The sequence below is a fragment of the Schistocerca nitens genome, chromosome 1 (assembly GCF_023898315.1).
Source record: "Schistocerca nitens isolate TAMUIC-IGC-003100 chromosome 1, iqSchNite1.1, whole genome shotgun sequence".
NCBI lineage: Eukaryota > Metazoa > Arthropoda > Insecta > Orthoptera > Acrididae > Schistocerca > Schistocerca nitens.
This window is the reverse complement of record NC_064614.1, coordinates 741,310,597-741,337,656: the sequence shown is the minus strand read 5'-3', so window position 1 is coordinate 741,337,656 and position 27,060 is coordinate 741,310,597. Positions and strand designations below refer to the sequence as shown.

General features: G+C 43.0%; 1 protein-coding gene across 1 annotated transcript in view; it reads left to right on the top strand.

Annotated features, from left to right (window-relative positions):
- Positions 1–27,060, top strand: part of LOC126260308 (uncharacterized) — a 692,222-nt gene that overhangs the window by 165,168 nt on the left and 499,994 nt on the right. Inside the window, exon 2 of the mRNA XM_049957636.1 lies at positions 18,757–18,821. The gene's annotated coding sequence lies outside the window, so the exon portion shown is untranslated. The remainder of the gene's footprint in view (positions 1–18,756; positions 18,822–27,060) is intronic.

Here is a 27,060-nt window from a genome sequence, read left to right as displayed (position 1 = left end):
GTGTGAGGTGGAGCGTTGGGATTAGGGTTGGAAAGAGGGCTATATCTTGGGACGGATTTCATTGTTTTGGAGTGAGAGTTGGTTAAAATTCCTTCGGGAGAGGATGGATAAGGCGTGAAGGTGCATGAAGGTGTAATATGGATGCAGTGGCGCAGCGGGATACATGGATTCGTTATTCTTGGATGGGATAAGTTTTGTGATTAATTTGTCGGATACGAAGGGGCTCTGCGAATAGAACAACATGTGGCAAGTGGGTGAGTTGAGACAGGATGTGATTTGGGGAAAGTAGGCGCATGTGGAAGGCGAGACGGAGTTCATGTCTTTCCAGAATTTCGAGGGACTCACAGATAACAAAATTTAGGAGAGGGAGAGATCCAGAGCATGAGAACCTGTGTTAGGATATTGTGGATGAGGAAGCTTTAGGTGAGAATAATGGTAGAAGGTTGTAGACACCAGGTACTGCGTGTTGGTAGTCTTAGTCGGCTCCGTGCTTTGTTTTGGAAGATAAGGAGATGTACGTTCCGTGTTAGTTTTCTATCGAGAGTTAGCCCTACATACTTTACTGTGTTAGTCCGAGGGATGGGTTGGCTATAGACAGAGACGTGAAAATCTGTTCGATGGAAACGCTGAGTGTTATGACCAAAGATGGTGACTTGGCTTTTCTGTAGATCCACTTGAAGTTTCCACGTATTACACCACTCGATTAGGAGACTGAGGTGGCGCTGGTAGGGGGCATCGGAGAGTTGAAGGGTGTGGTGGGTGGCTAGGTGGGCGTCGTCGTCAGCATGTTGCAGGAGGTACGTCTGGGGCTGCCGGTTTGGGAATATCTGAAGTGACAGGATTTAAAGGAGGTGTGGAAAGACAGAGCCTTGAGGCAGGCCTGCAGTGGGGTGAAAGATACGGCAGCAGGTGTGGTTGACTGTGACACATGTAGAACAGAGGTGAAGGAAGGAAGCTATGAGGCGGACACAGATCCCCCATTCGTCTCTGCCCTGCTTACATATTTTCCTTGACGCGTCACGTGCGCGCAACGTCACCAGGCGGCATTCGATCATGCTGAGGGCAGTGGTCAGAAAAGTTTTGCCACATCAGTGTATGTGTAAAGGCATTTAAAGTCTAACTCATTAAGAGGAAAGTAACCAAACAGTTTAGGATTCGGCAGCGAACGAACCGCACTTAGCACTAGCCGTCAGGACTGTCGAAGGTGAAAGTGAAACAGCGACGCGCTTCCCGACTCTACCGCACTGCAGGAACTGGAAGTGCATTGCGGAAATGGTTTCGAAAAAGTATCTGAATTGTTATATTATAGAAACGGAAGAGGACGCAGACGTACAGGAGATGCGAGATATGATAGTGCTAGACGAATCTGACGGAACACTGAAGTATCTAAGTCGAAACAAGGCCCCGGGAGTAGACATTTCGTCAAAACTACTGACAGCCTTGGGAGAGCCAGCCATGACAACACCTTCCATCTGATGTGAAACACATACGAAACAGGCGAAATACCGTCAGACTTCAAAAAGAATATAAAATTCGAATTCAAAGAAAGCAGATGCTGACAGGTGCGAATTACAGTACTGATAAGTCATGGTTATAAAATGCTAACACGAATTCCTTTCAGAAGAATGGAAAAACTGGTGGACGCCGACCTCGAGGAAGATTAGTTTGGATTCCGTAGAAACGTAGGTACACACGTGGCTATACTGGTCCTACGACTTATCTTAGAAGATATGTTAAGGAAAGGCAAATCTACGTTTATAGAATTAGTAGATTTAGAGAAATCTTTTGACATTGTTGATTGAAATACTCTGTTTGAAATTCTGTAGGTTGCCGGGGTAAAACACAGGGACCGAAAGGCTGTTTACAACTTCTACAGAAACCAGATGGCAGTTATAAGACTTGAGGGGAATGAAAGGACAGCAGTGCTTGAGAGGGGAGTGAGACAGGGTTGTAGCCTGTACCAGATGTTATTGAGTCTGCACATTGAGCAAGTAGTAATGGAAACGAAAGAAAAAGTTGGAGTAGGGATTTAAGTCGAAGGAGAAGTACTAAAAACTTCGAGGTTTGCTGATGACATTGTAATTCTGTCAGAGACAGCAAATGACGTGAAAGAACAGTTGAACGGAATGGACAGTGTCTTGAAAGAATGATGTAAGATGAACATCAGCAAAACCAAAGCAAGGACAATGGAATATAGTCGACGTAAATCGGGTGATGCTGAGGGAATTAGATTAGGAAACAAGACACTTAAACTATTAGATGAGTTTTGCTGTTCGGCAAGCAAAATAACTGATGATGCCCGAAGTAGACAGAATTTGAAGTGTAGACTGTCAATAGAAAGCACAGGTTTCTGAAGAAGAAAAAATTGTTAACATTGGATATAGATTTAAGTGTTAGGAAGTTTTTCTGAAGGTATTTGTCTGGACGGAGTGTAAAAGTGTATGGAAGTGAAACATGGACGAGAGCCAGTTTAGACAAGAAGAGAAAAAAGCTTTCGAAATGTGATGCTACAGAACAATGTTGAAGATTAAATGAGTAGGTCAAGTAGCTAATGATGAGATACTGAATAGAATTGGGGAGACAAGAAATTTGCGGCACAACGTGGGATAGGTTGATAGGACACATTCTGCGACATCAATGGATCACCAATTTAATTACTGGAGGGAAATGTGAGGGGGAGGGGGGGTTGAAAATCGTAGACGGAGACCATGAGACGAATACCCTAAGTAGATTTAGAACGATGTAGGTTGAAGTAGTTATTCGGAGATGAAGAGGCTTGCACAGGGTAGGATAGCATGGAGAGGTGCATCAAACCAGTCTTCGGACTGAAGGCTACAGCAAAAGCATCGGAATTGAATGAAACAGCTGAAGACACGCGCAGCTGCTAATTTTTATGCTGCAATAAGTGCCGATCATGATAGTAAAGACAATTGGAAAAATGAATAGCCAAACGTTGAGATGGAGGGTGCATGTCAGGTAGTGATAGCAGCGTTTGGTGTCATTTCTCAGGTTTTTCGGACGCCACGCAGTTTTTTTTTTTTTTTTCTGGTCCAGTGAGTGAGGGCGGTAGCCGGCGGCAGTGACAGCGCTTAATCGTCTCCGGCAGGACAGGGAATTACTTAACCCGCAGACAGCCGCTGCCGTGCTGGCTCCAGTCTGACGCGGACACGCGATGCACTGCTCTCGTGGTCAACAAAAAGGCCCGTTTCGGCGGCGGCGCTGCGGCCACAAATTATCGACGTGTGACGCCGCAGACGAGACGCCGGCGCGGCTTTCCCTGATCTGCGGTAATAACAGGGCCGGCGAGACACGGGGGACGCTACAGCCGCAGGCAATTACCGGCCAGTGACCGCGCAGCAGGGGTCACGGGCGCGCCAGGCAGGGGCCAGATTACACGCCGCTCATTACGCGGGACCGCCTCGGATACGCACAGCTCGGCTCAGCTCTTTAAGCTCTCCGCGAGCTGCACTCTTACCTTTCTCCTGCAACTCTCATGCTTCCAGAGTACAAGGGAAATGTCGCGCCATTTCCTACTTTTGTACCTGGTAACCTAAAACTAACACTAAAAGTGAAAGGTCATTGATTTGTTGTTGTGGAGATCTACCTAAGTTTCGTTGCTGGTACATAACTCAAGTCCTCATTCTGCACTTAAATTAACAACTCCCGTAAATCCATGTTCGCCTTCCTAGCTTGAGTAATCAGTGCGACTGACTCCCATGCGGGAACGCGAGTTCGACTCCTGTTATTGCCAGGGATTTTTCCTCGGTGGAAGGACTGGTGCACTCAATCTCTCGAGGCCAACTGAGGAACTACTCCACCGATTAGTAGCGATTCCAAGGTCAAGAAACCCGACGACGGCCGGGAGAGCGGTGTGCCGACCAAATGCCCTCCCAGACCGCATCAGATGACGTCATTGACAGAGGATGATACGGCGGTCGGTCGGCCCCGATTGGCCCGCTTACGACTGGAACGGAGAACTTCAGGTTTACAGTGCTAAACGGCTAACTAGTGGCACCAATCCTGTCACAGGTTGCCCATCTAGCGGCATCCAGAAGCAACAAAAATTTCATTCTCACTGTTTCTTACGGCTATAGATCGTGTTTCAAAAATGGTTTAGATGGCTCTAAGCACTATGGAACTTAAGATGAGGTCATCAGTCTCCTAGACTTAGAACTACTTACACTTAACTAACCTAAGGACATCACACACATCCATGCCCGAGGCAGGATTCGAACCTGCGACCGCAGCAGCAGCGCGTTTCCGAACTGAAGCGCATAGAATCGCTCGCCGACAGCGGCCGGCAGATCGAGTTCCAAAATATAATATGCCATCATAATCTACTCATTAACAACTAGAATTCTGTGTTAAAAATTTAACATAACAACTCAGTTATTACCGTGGGGAACTTCGTATATGTCTTACGGCAGCGTAACTCGCAGCGCGTAAATTACCCACACTGTATTTATCCATTACTTGAGAATGAGAGCACTGAGCGACTTCCAACGCACTTTACACATAATTTCAAACCTACACGAAACATGACGCCCCCTCCCCCCACCCCACCCCCACCCCCACCCCCCACACCATAATGATGAAAGGAATAAAGTTTGTCCCTTATTACATTTTCGCTGTTCGTGCAGTAAAATGCTTTATCGGGCATTACGTTTTAATTTACTACTTCTTTACTGTTAACTCTACTGGCAACACATTTTCCAGACATCGTCGACATATACCATTTAGCCTACCCTAAATAATTTTATCGTTGTACGAAACAATTTCGGGGTATGTGACGTTTTATACATGGTTCGAATGGGTCTGAGCACTATGGGACTTAACATCTGAGGTCATCACTCTTCTAGAACTTAGAACTACTTAAACCTAACTGACCTAAGGACACCACACACGTCCATGCCCGAGGCAGCATTCGAAACTGCGACCGTAGCGGGCGCACGGTTCCAGACTGAAGCGCCTAGAACCGCTCGACCACACCGGCCGGCTTTATACATGGGAGTTCAGTTCTTTGAAGAATGGCGGGTTGCGTTTCACTGATACGCTGCTGACTAATAATACTGCAAAAGCGTGTAGGCGACATGCAGCGAAGGTCAAACTGGTATCAAGTGTCCTTTGTGCTTGGATATGGAAATCATTAGCATTACAACGTAACAGCATAAGGTAGATAACAAGTTTGCCATCTACATTCCGCAACTAAGAGAAGATTCTCATTGAGAATTCGCAGTTAGATGGTTATCTTTCGTGAAAACATCGTGTTTAACCTCAAGCAACAAGGAGAAGTGTCTACAAACATACATCGGAATTAGACAGCGGCAGGATCGCGATTTGTAGAGACTTCGGTTTATCGTTCCACGATATGGTGCTCGCATTGATTCCTGTTCTACGACTGTCAAGCGAATACGGCATCGATGGTTTCAGAAGGGCCATCAGGACGACAGACAGGATTTCGATTGCTTCACGCTTCTAGCTTCCGAGAGGACGTGCAGGATAGTACAGCCACGTCACCCTCTCTGAGTCAGGAAATGGGCTTGTTTGTAGCGACACGAGGTAATTATCTGCGCGGACTGTGCGCCACGACAGTCACTGTTACGACTTTCCTTGGCGCGGCAGCAGAGATTCACACCGACAGCGGTACGCCAGACATCACTGGACAAAGGAATAACACCACGACCTCTTTCTCAGACGAGTCCTAGTTCTCCGTATAGCATCGCGACGGACGTGCCCGTCTGAGGAGGCTCCGACGAGAATAAATATTGCCAGACTACGTTTCTCGTCGTCATAAGGATCCAGTATCTGGCGTGATGGTATGGACTGCCATTGGGTACACAATTCGGTTCTCACAGCCGTGAAGTTCTACAGCAATCGTTAGATTTCTAATGTGGTCGGGGTCTTCGTGACTTTATCGTTCAACAAGATAACGCAAGACAGCTTGTCGCCTGTGCTGTTCTGACGTATCTCGATACAGAAGATGTTTCACTCTTGCCCTGGCAAGGATATTCTCCAGATCTCTCAGCTATTCAAAACATGTGGCCAAGGGTTTCCGAAAAACTGGCTCACCTCCAGTCGCCAACTGCAGCGACTGATGAATTCTGACATAGAGTAGTGTAGAATGACGTGACGCGTTGCTGCTTGCTGCTGCCAGAGGTGGAAGCTCTCTTCAGTAAATTTCGCACCCTTTATACCCCCAGATCACCTACAAAAATGTAATCATTTTTTCTGATTTTCTATGTAGTCTTTATAATTTTCGCTATTTGCTATCCTTCCCGGTGTTGCAAATTAAAGCCTATAAATATCAAGGCATTTTCCAAAACGTGCATTACCAAGGGGCGTGTGGGTACTTTTTGCCTACTTGAAAAAAATTAAAAAACAGATATCGTTAATTGCTATTATAGTATATTAACAACATACCTTTTAAAGAAACTCTGATGTATAAGTATGGTCGAGAATATGAAAATACCTTTTAGCACACTCTTAGTAATATCAATGCACTTTCAATAACGGGCACTACGGACCTCATTACCACCACAAAATACTTAAACACTGCAAGTTTCGTTCATTGTTGTTGAGTTATACTCTCAAGAGACTTTTTAAAGAGATATTGATGTGTAAATAAGGCCCTGAACTTCGAAACATTCATTGGGGAAAGTGAAATCTGCTACTGAAACTCAAATTTTTGGATTAAGTTCAACTTAAAAATTTAAAACACATATGGAATCTGGTAGATCAATTCACTAGAACCAATAAAAATTTTTTAAAGTTTTTTCAAAAGGTGGGCATAAAGACTCGCCCAACTTCGTATTGCGAGGGTTAGCGGATAGCAGTGTACTTATCTTTTTGTAGTCGTTTGTCTAGGGTTTCTGGTCTACGGCTTCAAATAATGCCTGAGATGATTTGAAGGCTTCAATAAGAAACAAAATCGTTGGCGTAATGCTTGTTTACTGTTACGATGCATTACCTTGTAGCACAAAAATAAAATGATTTCTGTGCTCCATTCCAATATTGCCATTATCATTATTAACACCATACTAGTCCTCTCAAAAATGAATATACACCGTATCATCTGAAGCTATCAGTGCAAATAACCACGTGTCACTCAAGTCACTGAGCTAGTAACTGACGTAATTTACCGAAAAATTACCCATTTCAAGTTGAGGCTCCTTTTATTATGGTGGCTTGTTGTCGTAATATTCTAGCTTCTACGTATCTCAAATGGCTCTGAGCACTATGGGATTTAACATCTGAGGTCATCAGTCCCCTAGAACTTAGACCTACTTAAACCTAACGAACCTAAGGACATCGCACACATCCATGCCCGAAGCAGGTCGCGCGGTTCCAGACTGATTCTACGTAGCCATACGTGACAATTATAAAGAGTCTTTCGAATCAGACACTCGATGCCAATTCTCAGCATGATTCAGTGTGGATCAAAATAGAGTTCCAGGATGCTGGCAGATTACCGCTTCTGATTGCATTCAAATCCTATTTGTAATATATTGATTGAAATGGATTGAGATGAGGGTATATACTTGTATACGAAGTGTGAGAATGTTGATTCTAAAACGCGGTTGCAAGTTATCCAAATAGTGCGGCAAGCGGCAGAACCTCATATACATGAAAATCCGAACTATAGCGACAAAATTTCGCAGATTGCACAGGGATATTTTCTGAGTATTTTGGTACAGAGGACCCATGTTCTCTTGTCGCTCGTTACAGAGTAATTGCATGTAGTTTCATTTCTTACTACCAATTCTCTTTGTATCTGTATTGCACTAAAATATCTGCTCAACAGTTTCGTCGTCGTCGTCGTCGTCGACGCTATGCTCTGTGTGGGAAACAGACTTGTTTCTTTCACTCACGTTAATTGCTGTTGACAGCAGTAGTTTCCATTTCAGTCTTCGTCCTTAAGCTTTGATTCCGTCTCGGGGGTGTTTTTCCGGTAGTGTCAGTTACACGTAGCAGTGTGGGTAGACTTCCTGGTGAAGAGTTTCCGATACGCATCTCGTGTATGGATTCACTGAACGCTATGGAAGAGCGACATAACTACACTATTCTGGCTGTTCCTGCAGCTACGGCAACCACATCACAGCACCCTTGCAGAGGAGTGCCTACGAGAAACCAAATCCTCCGGTGTTATGATGATGGCATATCACAGGATATATCGCTGTTGTGGAGGTTGGTTCGGATGATTTGGGGGAAGAGACCAAACAGCGAGGTCATCGGTCTCATCGGATTAGGGAAGGATGGAGAAGGAAGTCGGGCGTGCTCTGTCAGAGGAACCATCCCGGCATTTGCCTGAAGCGATTTAGGATGGCCGGACGCGGGATTGAACCGTCGTCCTTCCGACTGCGAGTTGTGAAGGTTTATCGACGAGAATAAATGTGACTGGCGTAACAAAACGAATGAATTACAAATACATTATTAGTTTCTGTCGGTCCATTATGGCCAAGGGACATCGGCTGTTATGTATTTCCCGACTCAAAAAAACTTTACCAACAGCCGTATATTTTGGGTTACATCATTTTATATATCCAACGGTTCGGATTTACGGTTCCAGTTGTATGGCACTATACGATACGCTTGTAAATACGACATGTGCGTGTGGGGCTTGAAGATGGCAATATTGTATTGCCGAAACTGGTAGCATTTGATATATAAAGCAATGTAACCCAAAATATACGGCTGTTGGTAAAGTTTTTTGAATCGAGAAATACATTATTAGTCTTAACGAAGCACCAGATTTATACATACTTCAACAAAAGTTTGGAGTATCATAGAGTTTACTACAATGACTTCTTATAGTACACCCACTGAGGTTTGTACAATACCTTATTAACAAAACAAACTTAATTCCTTCTGAACACAAGAAAAATTTTGCTTAATTACAAAAAACCATTATAAAGCAAAGCAGGCTCTCTCCTAAGTGTACATCTTGAAAACAAAAACAGTGGAAATGTTTATCTCATGATTGTGATCATCAGTTTTTAGTAGTGAGTTTGTCCTCCCCGCTCACAGATGAGTTCTTCAACTGTACGAGGCATGGTCTGGATGAGACTATCAAGTTTATCTTTGGATATGAGGTCCCACTCCTCAGTGACAGCTACAGTGAAGATTGTGAGGTGGATTCGGACGCTGTGCTGAGTGTTCAGAGACTGTTACCTGAAATGCTCCTCCATGATACTGACAAGAGGGAGATTGAGTTAATAATTAAATCACTAAAGACCAAGAACTCTCATGGATATGACGGGGTATCTAGCAGAATACTGAAGTATTGTTCTATGTATGTTAGCCCAGTACTTAGCCATATCTGTAACTTTTCCTTTAGGAGTGGTCGGTTTCCTGACCGATTAAAGTACTCGGTAGTGAAGCCACTTCATAAAAAGGGAGACAGGGATAATATTGACAATTATACACCTATTTCTATGCCATCGGTGTTTGCTAAAGTTATCGAGAAGGTTGTATATACAAGGTTACTGGAGCATTTAAATTCACATAATTTGCTGTCAAATGTTCAGTTTGGTTTTAGAAATGGTTTAACAACTGAAAATGCTATATTCTCTTTCCTCTGTGAGGTTTTGGACGGATTAAATAAAAGGTTGCGAACGCTAGGAGTTTTCTTTGATTTAACGAAGGCTTTTGACTGTGTTGACCACAAAATATTACTGCAGAAGTTGGACCATTATGGAGTAAGGGGAGTAGCTTACAATTGCTTCGCCTCTTACTTTAAGAACAGAAAGCAGAAGGTAATTCTCCGCAATATTGAGAGTGGTAGTGATGTACAGTCCCAATGGGGCACTGTTAAGTGGGGCCTTCCCCAAGGGTCGGTGCTGGGGCCACTGCTGTTTCTTATTTATATAAATGATATGCCTTCTAGTATTATAGGTGATTCAAAAATATTTCTGTTTGCTGATGACACCAGCTTGATAGTGAAGGATCTTGTGTGTAATACTGAAACAGTATCAAATAATGTAGTTCATGAAATAAGTTCGTGGCTTGTGGAAAAATAGCCCGCATCTCGTGGTCGTGCGGTAGCGTTCTCGCTTCCCACGCCCGGGTTCCCGGGTTCGATTCCCGGCGGGGTCAGGGATTTTCTCTGCCTCGTGATGGCTGGGTGTTGTGTGCTGTCCTTAGGTTAGTTAGGTTTAAGTAGTTCTAGGTTCTAGGGGACTGATGACCATAGATGTTAAGTCCCATAGTGCTCAGAGCCATTTGGAAAATAATTTGATGTTAAATCACAGTAAGACTCAGTTTTTACAGTTTCTAACTCACAATTCAACAAGAACCGATATTTTGATCAGACAGAATGGGCATATTATAAGCGAGACGGAACAGTTCAAGTTCCTAGGCGTTCGGATAGATAGTAAGCTGTTGTGGAAAGCCCATGTCCAGGATCTTGTTCAGAAACTAAATGCTGCTTTATTTACCATTAGAACAGTATCTGAAATAAGTGACACTTCAACACGAAAAGTAGTCTACTTCGCATATTTTCATACGCTTATGTCGTATGGTATTATTTTTTGGGGTAATTCTTCTGATTCAAAAAGGGTATTTTTGGCTCAAAAACGGGCTGTTCGAGCTATATGTGGTGTAAGTTCGAGAACGTCTTGTCGACCCCTATTCAATAGTCTGGGAATTCTGACATTGCCCTCACAGTATATATTTTCTTTAATGCCGTTTGTTGTTTGCAATATTAGGCTATTCCCAAAAGTTAGCAGCTTTCACTCAGTTAATACTAGGCAGAAATCAAATCTGCATGTGGAATACACTTCCTTGACTCTTGTGCAGAAAGGAATGCAGTATTCTGCTGCATCCATTTTCAATAAGCTACCACAGGAACTCAAAAATCTTAGCAGTAGCCCAAACTCTTTTAAGTATAAACTGAAGAGTTTCCTCATGGCTCACTCCTTCTATTCTGTCGAGGAGCTCCTGGAAGATCTAAAAAATAAAGCAAATTCCAGTGTTACATTGTTGATTTTCTTTATTTAAACTTACTTGTCACCTGAATATGTTTTTTATATTTCATTATATCAGTTTCTAATATCGTGTTATAATTTCATGTATTGATTTGTTTCATGACCATGGAGACTTCTCCTTAATTTGGTCCCACGGAACAATAAAGAAAAAAATCTGAAAAAAAACAGGTTGCACGTATGCTCAATTGCTTTCATTTCTGGGGACTGTGCTGTCCAGTGTATTCGGTTGATGTTGAATATTTGAAGATAGAGAGACACTGGTAGAGTACAGTGCGGTGTTGCATTGTCATCAACTAGGATGAAGTTGTCATCGACTTCACGTCTGTAGGGCCTTACAGTTGTGATTGGTTTGTAGGAACTCTTGGAGGCGACGGGGACAGGTCAAACTGCTGTAGAAGGGAATTAGAGGTGTACGCAGTCCGATTATTATTGCCGCCCAGAACATTACACCTCCATCTGCCAAAGGATGTACTTCCTGAATGTATCGGCGTTTCCGGTGTCGTCTAACGCTTCAACAAACCCTAACACGTCTAGTGTCCAGTCGTAAACCGATCCTGGTCTTGGCAAACATGACGTTACTCCATTGTGCAGTGGTTCGGTGTTGCTGTGTAGGAGTTCTGGTCCTTCGATTGCGTTCGTTCCGTTGGTTCAGTGCAAAACGTCTCATTGATATTCTAGAATGAAGACCACCGTGATGCAATCTTCTACGCACTGTTTAGTATGAGTTGCCCGGGAGAAGTCATTTCCAATAATTCTGGCAGTTGGTGTTGGGCGCCTGCGAGCCCACAGTTGAAGGGAACGATCCTCCATTTATATTGTCATACGAGGACGAAAATGGCTCTGAGCACTATGGGACTCAACATCTTAGGTCATAAGTCCCCTAGAACTTAGAACTACTGAAACCTAACTAACCTAAGGACATCACACACACCCATGCCCGAGGCAGGATTCGAACCTGCGACCGTAGCAGTCCCGCGGTTCCAGACTGCAGCGCCAGAACCGCTAGACCACCGCGGCCGGCTCATACGAGGACGATCACTGAGAGGTCTGTCGTTCACATTTCCCGTCTCTCTGTATTTTCTTCACATCTCAGACACTCCACATTGAGTGACACGTAACCGACCGGTAACATCTTGCTGTGTATGACCTGCTGAGGGTAAAGGCACTATCCTGACTCTGTCAAAGTGTTATATGCCTCTATGTGACATGTTACTGCAGTGCTGAACACAAACTGAACGGAATTGTTGCTGATTCTGGACTGCTCGCCGTGTGCCATTAAGGCAGCGGCATGTTTACATGGTTGGGAAACGGCTACAAAGCATGCCACCGTCCAAGTATGGGCTCTAAATGGATAATGACGAAGTGCCCAGAATTTTACGGTAGTATTCCAAACTTTCATTGAGCAGTGTAATGAAATACTCACAATCTCCGAAATTATGTCGGTGGTGTTCATGTTTATTCTGTATACTCATCTGTCATACAGAAACACCGCAAAATTTACAGAATATGTTAAAGTGAGCTATCGGAGTCCCAGCCATTAGAAATAAATAAATTCAAATTATCTAAATAATTTGTATCTCGTCCACTCTCTGCCATTTCCGAAACCACAGTCTGGTAAGGTGTCATTACTTGTGAGTTGCGGTTGGTAGTGAGCGCTCGTTCTCGGCAGCAGATGAGGCGCACGTACTTCAAAGGTTCTAACAGCATCACACCCGACACCGGGGACAATTTGCTCAGATTAAAGGAGCATGAGAAATTACCAGATAGCCGACGGGAAGTGGAGTGGGAAAGCGGGCGAGGATGGCCTCATATCCGAAATAGACAGTAGGTGACGCCTTCCAAAGCCTGACCTGGCGGTCAGTCTGCGAGAAAGTGTTGCGGTGATGAAATTTGTATTCCGTTAGGCTTCTCTACTCAGCGACAGCAGCCGTCGTGCAGCATGGTTCTAACGAATAATGCTGACGCGCCAAAAAACCTGCTCCCTCTGGACATCGCAGCTGACTGTATGGTGAAAGATAAGGTAATCTGAAGGCAAGGGAAAAAATGAAAGTCAGTAATTGCTAAAAGCGCGATGTCCCTTTATTGGGAGTAGACAGAAAGATACGGAAACTATAGTTTTTATAATGCGAAAAAATGTTACCAGAAATAACCAAGACTGATTTTCAACAAAGAAATCTTTCAGCAGTCCACTGCAGTAGGTTTTATGGAGCATGTAAACTGTGAGACGGTATACAGTTCCTTAGTCACCGTAAGCAGTTTGAAGCAATACTCCTCAGCGAGAAACTGCCAGTGCTCCTATTGGCACTGGTATCAGTTACGAACGTAGACAATAAATCGCACCAACCTTAAAGGTGCTAAGTGTCTCACAACAGAGAGTATTTGCCCAGTTTAAAGTTGTGTAGATAAATGCCTGATCGCCAAAGAGAAACAGAGAGCGAAAGGAAACGAGGTTGTCACATTCTAAATAAGGAGACAGTGATGCCTTCACAGTTTTAACGTAATATCCAGGACTAGGCAGAAGATGCAGTTTCTAAAAGACTCTTAGGCAGCGTATGGTCAGAGAGTCACACTAAGTTAGGGCGGCAGTTGTGTAGTGTCATGCATTTAAAAGCTGTAACGGTGCGACGCGCACACACCTGTACTTCGTGGTAACGTCACAACATCGAACCATACTAGCGACTCAAAGGTAGCCGAAAATACGATAAATCAGTTATTAGAGAAATACTACCAGCACCACCAAGTGGTTTTCACAGAAAGAAAGCTCCAGTGAATGTTATTATTGTAAGTTATTACTGAATAAATCTTATAAACAAGGTCAAGCAGCAGTTGCATTTCTATGTTACACAATGATGTGTTGCTCATTTACACTTTTATTATCTAAACCTGTTGCCAGATAACTCAAAGGAATTATGCTTCTCCATTACGGATATTTTAGAACCGTGACTGTATATTGAATGTAAATAAGTTATACGGAACTGCAACTTGCAGTTCGTCAAGGTTTAGAATAAACACAATTAGTGCGACTGTGGGCTGTTTTTCATTTGAGTCGATCTTTTGAAACCAGTCTGTAGCTGACACCACTATCGATGGAGGAATAGGTAGTAAACACCTGAAAATCGGAGTTTCTCATAACTTCTGCAAGCGTTACTCAGGTCACCCTTGGAACAAAGCGCGTAGCTGAGTATCGGCATAATCTCCCTCCTTCATTCTGGCTTTAATGGCCGCACCAGTGTAGTTCTAGTACAGCGCTGATAGTCGGCTACGCACGAGCATTATCGTTAATGGAATCAGGCGCAAAGTGATATCGGTGCTGATTTCTTTGGGCCGATGTAGCGGCATCACTGCTTTGCACCACTTTCAGCAGTGCCAATATTTACTTTCTGATAGTTTGGAGACGCTTTCATATCGCCATCCCATTTGTATACAAGATCTATAAGTGCTCCGATCGCTGGTGAATGTCAGCCCCGCTGTAGCTGGAACTTTTCTTTTTGAAGCAATGGGCCGTATCTCCGCTGCATGAAATGATGCACCAGCAGAGGGCTCGGCCGCGCATGAAACACTTGCGTTTTTGTTACTTCACTGTGTCTGACCATTGCCGGAGCTACTAATTTAGTCTGGTTTCTACAGCTCACAATCCTTTTCCCCATTTTGGGAAAACTAAAAATGTGGCGTATCCGTGAACCATACACACACGAGTGGTAACACGAATTACTTCTGCTCCTAGATTTACACTGCGTAAATAACTGCACACTGCACGAGGAAAGGCACTTCCCGTCCCAGTCGAGGGTAAAGGGCCGCTGACGAGCCCTGACATTCTACCTCACACCGTTCGGTGGAAAGTGGAGAGCGTAACACTTGCCGTCTTCTTCTTAATGCCCTTGTACCAAATAATCGACAGAGGAAGTAGAGTGCAGTCAGAGTCCACAGGGAGTACTGCCACTCAAAAAGTCGGAGAAGATCGCACTCTTTCCGCAGAATATTCCGACGTGAGTTTCGTGGTCTATTTTCAGCTATAAAACTGATCACAAATGGTTAATGGAAGAATGAGCATCCTGCCTCATTAACCACGAAAATACTTCAGTTTTTATTTTTTCCAAGTAGAACTATGTCGTGTTTTTGCTAAGAGCTAGTTCCCATCGAGAATTAATAAGTGATATTGCGACTATTCATTTTAATTGTTTGTTTATTTATTTTACGTGCCAAAAAATCTAATCAGACATTCTGAGCAAGTCTGTTCGCAATTCATATTGTAATATGCCCAGTATACGAGTATGACCCGTACATAGTGATATTGATGATAATAATAGTTTGCTCTCTGACGTTTTCTCACCTGAACACCCGGAAGCACATCATTAATCAAAATATAAATTATCATTGAATAGAGATACTTGAAAGACGGATTGTTAAAAAAATATGTAGTATACAGAAAATATCAGAAGTGATAACAAAGTAGAGGCTAATCTTATTTGGACACCTCTACTGGGCTAACAAAACGAATATTCCTATATTTCTGGAAAATGTAGTCAACAATAGCATGAATTACAGAAACAAGAAAAGAACTAGAAAAAATAAAAGAATTGAAAATAACAAAAAGAAACGATTTTAAAGTTTAAAATACTAAATACGCACGTAAATGTCAAAAAACAACGTGGGGAGAAGATGGAATGCTGGGAGGACATGAAAAAGAACTTAATAATAATACGAACTAGCGTCAGTCTTATTAACATTATGTTATGTAAGAATTTGTGACCTTACATATCTGTCAAATGTGAGTAATAAACTAACATAAATATATGGTAGCAGGAAGAAGGAATCAAATTTGGAGAAGATAATTGATCCGAGAGAAAGCAAGAAATTATAGGGTAAAGTTAACAGGTGTGATATAAGGAAAAAAACGGTAATATATAGGAATGTTTCAAGCTGGGTTTTGACAGTGCGACAAATAAATTGGTTTGCTGTTGGAGAAAAAGAAAACAGCTAATATACGCAGAGAGGGAAGCTACGCCGATGATAACAGGAAAAGCTTTGGTCTCCTGTTGAACACAGTACGGTTTTGAACAGTTACAGGTTACCGCATATGTGTTCCAGGGTCGTATGGTCGTAGTAGAGAAGATGTAGAGTTACGCTTAGGTATGCTCAAGATGCTGGACGCGTCGCTTCTTCTGTTGCACTTGCGAAGTGGTGATAGGTATCTGATGCGTGAGGAGATGTGATCGGGACGCCAGTGACTGAAAATCAACGAAGAAAACATATCGTGCAAAATTAGTAGGGTTGGTATGTGGAAACAGTCAGTGCGACAAGAAATTGCCGTGTTAAACTGTACTGAAATTTAGATTTTCCTGAAGGGGGACAGTACTCGGGCTTTGAACTCACCAGACGCTGTACCATGATCCTCACATTAGAGACCGTAATGGCAAGAAACTGGCTGTAGAAGAAATAGAATGTTCTTTAACCTTTAGTCTAATAATATGAACGTTGAAGGTTGTAGTCCGGATAGGTCGTATGGTCCTTAGTGCTAATTGCCTTCTTTTACACCTCTGATAATGCTCTGTATGTTTGAAAATTTTATTCGATTTTCACTGCTACACGTAAGAGTCCCATAGCATGTAATCCAGTGCTTTATACTGAGATGTATAATTGTATTTTCTCCCTCGTGGGACAGGTGTAGCTTTCGTGTTCTCATCGTTCGTAGAGAGGTAAATAGCACTAAAGACAGCTATTAAGAAGGCAGCATCTGCTTCAACGAACTGTTGCTTAAGGTTTGTTACGACTACCGAGAAAGTTTGGTACTTGCTATCCAGTTTTCTCAGCAAAAAGTCCTTCTTTTAAAAAACTCAGTCATTAACTTCGTCATGACATAACCCCTCTTATTTATAAGGAAATAATAGTAATGCCATATACTACAAAGATGTTATTTTTCAAGATAGCTCACGATTTTCTCTGAATCCTGTCGAATGACATCACGACGTTGAATGACATGACGGTGCTATTTTTCGATGGTTATCTACGGAATAATTAAAATTTTTGTGGACGGAAACAAGGAACTATAGGTCCTTTAAGTGATGGTCAGTGGACTGCAAAGTGGTCGTGAGATGAACTCTGCCTGTTGCTGAATTAGTTTGTTACATGTTCCGTGGGTCATAACTGCGACTTCTCGCTATGATATGGAATGATCGGTTTTAGAGTTACAGTTACATCTTTTCAGTGTGAGACAAGACAATATGATGACCACTTAAATGATAGCTTCAAGATCTACTTACAAGTCTCTCTACCCCTATCTTACGCGCGCGCGCACACACACACACACACACACACACACACACACACACATATATATATATATATATATATATATATATATATATATATATATATATATATATATATATATATGTGTGTGTGTGTGTGTGTGTATCATACTACTACACATTCAGAAAATATTCTGTGGATAGGAAGGAGTTGTCAGTGTTGAAGTTAGTTTTTACATCCATTAAATTCTGAACATCATTGGGTAGGTAGCCAAAGATTTTTATGGCTGAATACCTCACTCCTTCCTGTGCCATATTAAGTGTGAGTGTTGAGTAGTGTAAATCATTTCTCCATGTAGTATTACATTTATGAATGTGACAAAGTTTTCTAACTGTGACTGACTGGTGACAACAAACTTGATCAGTAAATGAATGTACTATGGGCCTGCTGACGATGTGGGTAACTGTTTAAAGAGCTGTCAACAAGAGTTTCTAGAGGTGCAACCACACATCATCCGTATTGCACGCTTCTGTGCTACAAACACTTTTTTCCTCGATGATTAGTTACCACAGAATATGATACCGTAAGACATTAATGAATAAAAATAAGAAAAGTGGGTCAGCTTTGCAGCATTTTCATCTCCAAAATCTTATATTTAACGCAAAAGTTTAAGAAGATGTGTAACATGTGACGTTCGGTTCATGTTCTTATCACTATAAACACTCAAAAATTTCGGATAATTTGTTTCGCTTATTGATTTACCCTCAGGCATTATTTCTAGTGGTCTGGTCAGGCCTCGTGCAATACTGAATTGCACGTATTGTGGTTTATCTAAATTCAGTGACAGTCAACTGGCAGTGAACTAGTTATTAATTTTTAGAAAGTATTATTTACATTTTCATGTACTGAAGATACTGCTTTGGAGTTGATCATAATAATTGCATCGTCAGTAAAGAGAATAATTTTTATTATTTGAATATAAGAAGGAAGATCGTTTTTATACAACAAAAAAAGAGCGGGCCCAGTATCGATCCCTGTTGTAGACCTGTAGTTATTATTCCAAATTCTGAAGCTGCTGTTTTATTGTGTACATACCGTGAGTTTATTAACGCAATACTGTGCATCCATTTAGTTAGAGAGGATGAAAACCAGTTAACAGCAAGATTTCTAATACCATAGCATCTGAGATTCTCTAAGACAAAAGCATGAACTGCGCAATCAACTTCTTTTGACAAGCCACAGAAGATATCAGCTAGCAATATTTTTCCATTCAAATTTTGTATAATCTGATTCGTAAGCTTGGTACTAACCAGGGAGGACTTTTGCACTGGGTAATCGCAGTCACTTGCAGCACATAAACTGGCTGACAGCAACGCTGCTTCAGGCGCGCGGCAGCGTGAGCTTGGTGTGCGCTGCCGGCGCCCGGAGGCTCGCCTGTTACGAGCGGAGCGGCCCGTTATCAAAACTGCTCAGCTTAGCTCGGCCTGTAAAGCAAAGCACCTGACGCCCGCTGCTCGTGTTGCAGGAGCTGATGATGCACAACTGCCGCCCCGCCCGCCACTGCGAGTGAACCTGTCGCGCGCAACTCAGGTGAGTACAGTACACCAGAAATAACTCCTGACATTTGAAGAGGGTACTCACACAGTTAGGTAGACAATATAAACAAAGAAAAAAAATCGTCTTCGCGATTGTTGGCGACGTGCTGAACTTGATGTGGCCTCATTTCCACCAAGACTTATGCACTGTTGACAGTAGTCAAATTTCATTTAATTTCGTTTATACATACAGATGCCATGCTGTATCGTACATATATTATCAAATGAACATAGATATAGAGTGCAATAAAAAATATTGAGACGTAATTCAGTATATCTATCTATACATATCACTAAATTAAAGTCCCCGTTGCCTTTTATGTCTTTATGTGAAGGCTAATCTCAGGGGCTACAGCAGAATTTTCGATACGGTTTTCACTAACACGTAGACAGATTGATTCAAGAGGAACATTTACGTATACAGGACGGTGAGAAACAGTTAGCAAACCTTGTAAGGGTATTGCAGGGTGCCGCGCGGGATTAGCCGAGCGGTCTTGGGCGCTGCAGTCGTGGACTGTGCGGAGGTTCGAGTCCTCCCTCGGGCATGGGTGTGTGTGTGTTTGTCCTTAGTATAATTTAGGTTAAGTGGTGTGTAAGCTTAGGGACTGATGACCTTAGCAGTTGAGTCCCATAAGATTTCACACACATTTCAACATTTTTAAGAAAAACATTCTATACGTTGTGTCGTTTCCGACTTGATGTTAGCTATTCAGGTCGTTGTGCGCGCAGATTGAAGCACTTTGTCGCACTAAAATGCGGTAAAGCACAAACATTTGTGGGTCCATGAGTTAGGCCTGCCACTTATTCAAATGCTCATTAGTAGTTAAAATGTGACCATTTCTGAAGTCATAAATGTAAGCTTGGTGGGCAAAAGCTAAGTTTTTCCGGTTTTAGGAAACCAAATGAAGAACACCTTTGGCGATACTGTCTCTAGCGGACTTGTCCCGGATTCCATTCCCGATCACGTCGGGGATTTTCCCTGCCCGGGCACTGGGAGTTTGTGTTGTCCTCATCAAGTCATCATAATTCCGAAAAGTGGCGAGACTGGACAGTGAAAAGATTGAGACTTCCTGCGGGCGCTGATAACCACGCAGTTGAGCGCCCCAAAAAACCAATATCATCATCATCATAACCCCATCATCATCATCTGGCAGGCTGCTTAAATTTGCGCGCGCGACGACCCGATTAGATAACTTCAAAGCTTATTAAGTCGGAAACGGCGCAACGTTTCCAATTTTTGTCTTGATAATTATTTCCCAGCACAGCCGACCCTGAAACATCCTTAGCAGTTTTTCATACTGTTTTTGACCACCATGTAAAATTTTTATAGCTGTGCCAAACTGGTCACGCAGCCGTACACACTTTGTGTTTGCAACCTTGCGGATAAGAGGAGGATCGCTAGTACAATAGCACAATATGAATAAAGTATTTTGATGAGAATTGTGTCCACAGCCTCAGTGTAGTTAATATAGCTTTTAAAATACGTATTGCCACTGCAGTTTAGATCTTTCGTCACCGTCAAGCGTTGTTAGACGTTAAAGCCCCCTCTACGTTGCGACATTCTACTACATAATTCCCAGTAGTTTCAAATCAGATACATGATGGAATTCAAGCACCATGTTGCTACACGAGCGTTATCCTTCGATGCGTATTGTGGGTGTGTTTCTACTAGCTGACTGCTGTTACTGTGCTAGCTACAAGGCGTATGCTCACATGGTGTGTGGAATAGCGACTGGACTTATATCACCACATATACTTGGTTTAAGAGTGCTGCCGACTATGTTCCAGCATGTCGCAACGTAACGCTGTAGAATGGAATTCATCATTCCACAGCGCCTGACGATGACGAAGGATCTAAATTGCAGTCGCAACAAATACGTTTAATGGTCAGATGCGGAAAGCATCCACTCAAAAATTAAACATTATCAGGGACAACTTAGGTAAACAAAACTATCTGATTTAGTAACAATACAATAAAACCAAAGAGATATGCAGTATATGAGGTATGGAATAACAGCGGCAGAAAAAATTACATAATTACTTAACAAGTCCGCTGCTCATCGCATGGTGGTTAGCGTCAGTGACTCTAGATCTCTGGGTCCCGAGTTCGGTTCCCGATCAGCTCGGAGATATTTCTTCTCTCGAGGACTGGGTGTTTGTGTTGACCTAGTCATTTCATATCATCTTCATTGACGAAAAATCGCAGAAACGGCATCAAATAGAAAGATTTGCACTAGCTGGCCCAACAACCCCCTACCATCATTTCATTTCATTACTTAACATTAAAATTAACATGCAGTGCAGATGATGGCACTATACCCTTTTCAGATAAGACTGCAAAACTATTGATTGCTTCAGTCCAAGTAATCACTCAGTTATACTACCTAATACCCGAGATGTTTGTATCTCTTAGTGTGATGGCGTTATTTGCTCTTATTACGTGGAAGTAGTTACATGACCCTGTGTTGTGTGGATCCATGCCGCAATTAATTATCAACTTATCCTCATTTAATATTATGTTAATTAAACTTTTTCGAGTACAGAGACAAGGAAAAGGAAGTACGCTTATGTGAACAAAAAGCAATTTCGAGGGAGCTGATCTGAAACAGCTTTTTCAACATTCTTACAGCTCGTTTTTGTAATGAGGCGATACTGTTTTCAAATTTGTTTTAACGTTCGCCAAGAGCGTGAGCGCTTTCATTTTAAATGGTGTCGTGCAGAAAATATTGATCGCCTATTATACAATATAATGACGATTACAGCATGACCTCAGAAAATGCAAGGAGATGTCTACAATATTTCAAGATCGAAATGGCAGAGGCTGATGAAGAAGAGCACCTGTTAACCTGACTAACTGGAAAAAATGGTTCAAATGGCTCTGAGCACTATGGGACTTAACATCTGTGGTCATCAGTCCCATAGAACTTAGAACTACTTAAACCTAACGAACCTAAGGACATCACACACATCCATGCCCGAGGCAGGATTCGAACCTGTGACCGTAGCGGTCACGCGGTTCCAGAGTGAAGCGCCTAGAACCGCACGGCCACACCGGCCGGCGCATAACTGGAAAAAAGTGGCTCTTGTTGTTGGTGGAATCGCATTCGTTTATGTCATTTGTAGCCATTAATAGAGTGCAGCTGCTTTATAATAATTGTTAGTTGAATGAATGTCGGTTTATCCTTTCCCAAAAGGTATCCTAAGGATACTACAGGTTAGATACAGTATAGTTTATGGATGTGAAACTAGTGTATTATGAAAACATTCGTATTACAATTATCTTGAAAGATTATCAGGGCTAATGATCAATTTCACGAACTGCAGTTCTCAAATGAAACCTAAAGACGCGACAGCGTTTCGATGAGTTTTCGGCAATCTAATGAGTTCACTGTACGCTTTTGTTGTCTGTATGGCCCTATACAGCTCAAAATACTGATGTTGCAGTTTCTGTAAGAAGTACACGGCTTATACTTTGACACTGACTGTTTTTTGTTTAGAATACAGAAAGATTTCGTTTACGTTATTGGGAATAACAGAGTATGCCTTCCAGGAAATTTTAGTCATATATTTGCTCATACATGATTCAGCATAGTTGTGGCATCATGAGTGGGTGTTGATTTGCTTTGTCGTTAGATTACACTTCGTTTTTCTGTGGTGTACACCCATTTATTCACAAATCTGTAGCTAACGAAGCATCCATTTTTGTTATAATGGGTCTTTTGTGATCCTTCCGAGATGAGTTTTTAGGCTTCATTAGTCTCATTCTATACTTTTTTTTACCGTGGCGAAGATTTTCCTCAGGCTCATTCAGTCTTCTGCTGCTCACTCAAGTACCGTAAATTAACGGTTCAGTTGAAACTATCGACACGGGGCGCCGTCATTGACCAGTGATGTAGGCGATGCCATGTGATGTCATACGTCCGCAGACAGAGAGAGAACAAACCACTGGCAATATTTATTTTTACTTCTGTATTATGTTTTAGAATGTAGGTTCGGGTGTCAGCTGATCTGTAGCGCAGGCAGAGGTCTTGGTTAGATCGAGAGATGACAGATTGTGAATTGGCGGAGCCAATGAATTTAATGCCAGGTGGAAATTACAGTTCTTTTTACGGCCCGTATCGGACGCATGTAGGGTTCGATGAGTGGCTTGCAGGCACGTCCCCCAATTTGACGACGTCATGGGTCGAAGCAGATGTGTGGTATCGATAGGCTCAATATTTACGAATTAATCTTGAACTCGTGTTGCAAAACGAGTAGTAGCAGAAAACTGTAGTCGAGCACTGTTAAAATAGCAACAAGATAAAAAGTGCAATAAGACTGGTCAGCTGGAACACAAGGAGGCTCAGAAGACGCACATCACAACAACAGCTGCTGCAGTAAGCATAAAGATCTGTGGCTCATATGAGTAGTGTCCCCAAGAAAAATAAATGTAATCTGAACAGAAATTAAATAACGTCGTACTGAGGATTCCACAACTTCGGTGGGAAACACAAATATACACGGTGAACATTAACAAAACTGAGAAACTGCACGGACGAATTCCTGATTGGAAATGGAGCAAAAATGTGCTATGAACATGTGTCCCTAAATGCATCGTCGCCACCGTAGATGGCGTTGACGAATGATAGTTCCTCTGAACACGCGCCGTGTGTTGCTCGTGTGTTGCAGGCTGTGTGATTGATGCAGCGTACTGTAAGCAGCAGAATGGTCCGGTATTATTGTTTGGAACAAGCCGAGATGGTGTTTGTGTACGGCCAAGTAGACGGAAATTGTCGAGAGGCAACATGGCTATACCAAAACAATTACCCTCACAGACACCAACCACGTCACACAACATTTCAGTGCTCTTTCGGGCGTCTGTGTGATCGTAGATCCTTTCAGACAGACGAATGTACAGGGAGGCGGTGGACTGTGCGTTCACCAGATTTGGAGGACCGGGTTCTACAGGATATAGTACAAGCTTCAGGCAAGTGGCCTGCCAGTAAGGTACGTAAGCCGAAGTACGATTATATATCCTTCACGACGCCAGCTGCTATCCCTGTCACCTGAAATCCCTAATGGTTCGCCGGCCGCTCTGGCCGAGCGTTTCTAGGCGCTTCAGTCCGGAACTGCGCTGCTGCTACGGTCGCAGGTTCGAGTCCTGCCTCGGGCATGGATGTGTGTGATGTTCTTAGGTTAGTTTGATTTAAGTAGTTCTAAGTTCTAGGGGACTTACGAGCTCAGATGTTAAGTCCCATAGTGCTCAGAGCTATTTGAACCATTTTTGGACTGAACGCCTCTGTTTTATACATCTTGCTAATAGTTTTATCCACTATAGAGTGCTTTACGTCTTTGCCGGCCGTGGTGGCCGAGCGGTTCTAGGCGTGGAGTCCGGAACCGCACGACTGCTACGGTCGCAGGTTCGAATCCTGCCTCGGGCATGGATGTGTGTGCTGTCCTTAGGTTAGTTAGGTTTAAGTAGTTCTAAGTTAAAGGGGACTGATGACCTCAGCTGTTAAGTCCCATAGTGCTCAGAGCCATTTTTGCCTTACGTATTTACTTCGTTTGCCTACGTTGTGCGCGTAACTCTGTTTCCTTTTTCCTTCCTTGTTTATATAATGTATTTCATTAACTAGATAATCATGCTCATGCGCTGGTATGGGGTTTTATCATTATTTTCTTGGAACCATTTTGATAAAGAACGGTGATTACATTTGTAGCCAAACAAACGAATTATTTACATCGCTAGCGAAGACAGTATACAATGTTTTGCATTACCCCAGTTCCCAGAACCCCTCAAGATAGACGATGACTGTGGATATTGTATCACCTACACAGTCCCTTTGACTGTTCAGAGATATCGCTAAACCCGCACAAAGATGTGAACAACCATGCATGAGCAGCGCCTATTGGACGGACGGGGTCCGACAGCCGATCAGTTCCAGTCAGTCCACCAGGAAGCAAGTACACGGCTCGTGTTTTCTGTAGTTGAAAATGGTTCAAATGGCTCTAAGCACTATGGGACTTAATATCTGAGGTTATCAGTCCCCTAGAACTACTTAAACTTAACTAAACTAAGGACATCACACACATCCATGCCCGAGGCAGGATTCGAACCTGCGACCGTAGCAGCAGCACGGTTCCAGACTGAAGCGCCTAGGACCACGCGGCCACAGCGGCCGTCCTGAAATCGCATGGAGGGCACTTTGAACACCTGTTGCGACGCGGATGCGATGCAGCTCTGTACTGTGTTCTGGGACGATTTGTTATCGCTGCACGCACACCGTCCATTTCCCGACACTTGCTCATGGTACCTTTTTTTTCCCCATACCCAGTCAGGAATCTGTCCCGCAGTTTGACGGCTTTATTAATATTCATCCTGTATAACTTCGCTTTGCCAGAAAACAGATCCTGTTAATATTTTATTCTTTCAGAGCTAGAAAAATCCAAGATAATACATTACTGGGATACGATGAACACATCACGCTCTCCACTTTTAGTACTGCCTCTGTTCCGCGAAAACCTGGGAGCACTGCAGGCAAGGACCTGTCCCACGTCTCCCGTGTGATTCGCGTCAGCAGTCAATTCCTGAGAGAGCGTAGAGAGGAGACAGCGTGGGTCATCGAACGGTACCTGTCTCCGACCAACGACCCTCGTTCACAATGACATTTACTGGCAGTTCCCACTCTTGCCATCACTGGCACGTATGTGCGCTTAGACACACGTACCGCAATCACATCGCAGTTGACCCTTACAGAAGGATTGCTTCTGTCACTGGAGTTGTTAGTTCCAGCCAGTAAAAACGCAGAATAATCGATAACTAATTATCCTTTTACAGCAGCGTGCAAAAGAAAATTAGCTTTCTTTATTGTATTTTGCAGCGACAGGCAGGTAACTACTTGAGCTTTCTTGTTATCCTGTTTTTTTTTTCTTTTTATCACCATCTTCATCACTTCCAGGCGCAGTTACAGGGTGTCCTATTTATATTGATCACCCCAAAATTGCTTTTCCCAGAAGCAAAGTAAGAAATATGTCAAGTAAATGATCTTTAGTTACCGGGAAGGCAGCTTTGTTATTTACGAAGTTAGACAACAGTACGTCTTTGTTGGTATTTGGAGTATGTTAAGTCGTCCACTTGCTGGAGTTGACAGTAAACACATTGTAACACACCTGGGCATTCAGTCCCCAAAGATGAGCAGCAGTTTCATCTTCTCTTCGTTGGTGCTCACTGCACTTACACACACTCACACAACTGAGGACGGTTGACTGAGACACTGTTGTACACTTTTCTTGTGTTTCTATTCGTTTACTGTCATCTCCTGCAATGGAAGACTTAAGTTACCCCAAATACCTGCAGTGGGTGCTACTACAGGGGAGTAGAAGTCACTTTTGTGTCAAGTTTTTAATAACGTCATATTTACGTGAATGTTACTGATACGTTTGAGGACAGATCTTGACGACAGTGTATCCTTTTATTTTCCGTACTGAGAGTGTTACGAAGTTTCGTTCATTTTCTGGAGATCTCGCGGACTGAAAATATCAACTGTGGGGCCTACAGTAAATTAGCGATGTCATCTAGTGAAGATATTTCACCAGCATTATCATATAGGGGAGTTTTAACATGCCGGCCGCGGTGGTCTCGCGGTTCTAGGCGCGCAGTCAGGAACCGTGCGACTGCTACGGTCGCAGGTTCGAATCCTGCCTCGGGCATGGATGTGTGTGATGTCCTTAGGTTAGGTAGGATTAAGTAGTTCTAAGTTCTAGGGGACTGATGACCACAGCAGTTGAGTCCCATAGTGCTCAGAGCCATTTGAACCATTTAGTTTTAACATGACTTCAAATGGCTCTGAGCACTATGGGACTTACCATCTGTGGTCATCAGTCCCATAGACTTAGAACTACTTAAACCTAACTAACCTAAGGACATCACACACATCCGTGCCCGAGGCAGGATTCGAACCTGCGACCGTAGCAGCAGCGTTGTTCCGGACTGAAGCGCCTAGAACCGCCCGGTCACAGCGGCCGGCTGGTAACATGACACCCCGTGTTCATATGCAGTATGGTAGAAACAGCCATCGAAGTTTGTTAAGGTGTTGCAGAATAGGTTGTGCTAAGAAATAATTGTTAAGAAAAAATTCGATACGTTTCAGACCCAATTAGCAATGAAATTAGCAGGTCAGGTCGTTGCGCGCGCCAGATACGATTAGTGCCAGTTGTTCTCATAGCGTAGATGATAGCACACGAAACTGCTGAGC